At 47.4% G+C, this 1961-nt stretch overlaps 1 pseudogene across 1 annotated transcript in view; it reads right to left on the bottom strand.

Annotated features, from left to right (window-relative positions):
• LOC101568472 overlaps positions 1–1320 on the bottom strand; it is a 5252-nt pseudogene extending 3932 nt beyond the window's left edge. Inside the window, exon 1 of the transcript XR_192338.2 lies at positions 7–1320. The product of XR_192338.2 is annotated as a eukaryotic translation initiation factor 4B pseudogene (transcript). The remainder of the gene's footprint in view (positions 1–6) is intronic.
• Positions 1321–1961: the final 641 nt, after the last annotated feature.

Here is a 1961-nt window from a genome sequence, read left to right as displayed (position 1 = left end):
TTCTGCCAGATGGGGCCGCGGTCCCAGTCTGTGATGATTCACTTCCTGTCCTTGACCTTTCCCGTTCCTGAGTTTCTTCACTTCGCCAGCTTGGATGCCTCTCCCGAGGCCGTCGTTCTAGCTTCGGCTCATCTAGCTGACGCTGCAATTTCTCCTGCTCCTTCTGTAGCCGTTCTTCCACTTCTCTTTCTCTAGCAGCCGTGTCAACAGGCTTTGCCCCTCCAAAGATAGAAGCTGCTCGACTGGACTGGGAGGTGCTAGCAGAGGAATCATCTTCTTTAGGAGCACTCCGAGGCTTTAGGTTCAGTTTAGGTCTTTGGGGGGGGACCTCTGTCATCATGCCTGTAATCATCCCGGGCATAATCATCTCTAGAGCCCCAGGGTCGATCATCTCGTCTGTCATAGTGATCTTCGTATCGGTCTCCTCCTCCTCTGTAATCATCTCTACGGTAACCACTACCAAAGGCTCTTCTGCCACTGCCTATTCTGGAATCATACCCTCTATCATAGTCTCTGCTGCCTCGGTCATCACAGCGATCTTGGCCTCTGTATCGATCCATATCCCGGCGTGGGCCATCACGATACCCATCCCGATCCCGATAGCCATCACGGTACCGGTCTGAATCATAGCGATCTCGATACTTGTCTCCAAAGCTATCATCACCTCTTCTCGGCGGGTAGTCACCAAAGCTGTCTGTGGCAGGACGGGCCCTCCAGTCTGTGTCTGTTTTGTCAGAATCTTGATTTCTATCTCGCCCAAAAGAACAATCATCCCTGTCTTTATCCTGAGCTTGATCAGCAACATCCACTCGAATTCTTCTGTTACCTAGAGACTCTTCATTGAGACTCAGGGCACTGAGCAGGGATTCTAGGTCCTCAAACTCTGCATAACCAAAACCTTTCAACCTGTCGGGATTGCTGGGTTCACGTGGCAAACGCACTGCACTGATATTTAATCCTCTAAAGAATTCCTTAATAGACTCTTCTGTCACTTCATAGGGCAGGTTCCCTAGAAAAGCAGTGTAGGGTGGTGATTTGGGAAGATGGCCTCTGATCAATATTGGGTTCCTGAGCAGCCCATGGAGCAGTGGGAAGGATTGAACGGTCAATTGGAGTGCCCTATACACATCATCATCATTACTGTGCCAGGTGGTTGAAACATCTCCTGCCAGGTCATCCGTTTAATCAGCCCAGCTGACTGATTTGGAGACATAGGTGGTTCCTCCACCAGTCCCTCCATGCTCAGCGAGAAAGTCTGTTAGGGAGATGGTCTTCCCCTTCTTATTCTTCTTGTTTGCTGAGGCCGCCATGTTGGGAGAGGGAGAGAGAACCCCTCCTTTTTAGTTTTATAGATCTTCAAGTTAAGGTGATTTTGCATTGTTTTTGCTCTTTCCATAACACATATTCATCATAAAAATTAAAACAACATAAATGTATCTAAAATATACTGCAAAAGCTTTTATTTTCTAAATAAGCCTATGTTGATTTATATCTCATCCCACAAACTCTTCTATTAATGAGATATTCCATCAAGAAGGGGCATCCAGGTTTCTTCTTCTTAAACCTGGCCAGAGCTCTGCAGCCACCTTGGACTGATAGGTTGTGGAAGAAATGACTTGCAAGGATAGGTCACGAAAGGCAGTACCACCTCTGCTGCTTCTCTTTCCTGAACATTTGTCTCTAGAGGCCTGAATTGCCACACAAGTCTGATATGCTAAAGTCTGCATGTTGAGAGACCACATGGGAAATCCAAATATGAACAGAAATTCTGTGAAAACCCAGTTATTCCAGACTTCCCAGCCCAGGCACAAGAAGTGGGGATGAGCAAGACTTTGAGCTGACTCCAACCCCAGCCACAGTTTGACCAAATCTCATGACAGCCCTTGAGTCAGAACCACCCAGTTGGGCAGCTCCCTAATTCTTGATCCACATAAACACGGAGAGTGTGTGAATGAATATTG

The sequence above is a fragment of the Octodon degus genome, unplaced genomic scaffold (assembly GCF_000260255.1).
Source record: "Octodon degus isolate 3935 unplaced genomic scaffold, OctDeg1.0 scaffold00004, whole genome shotgun sequence".
In the NCBI taxonomy this organism is placed as follows: domain Eukaryota; kingdom Metazoa; phylum Chordata; class Mammalia; order Rodentia; family Octodontidae; genus Octodon; species Octodon degus.
Note: the sequence above shows the minus strand (reverse complement) of the source record. Positions and strands in the feature narration are given on the sequence as shown.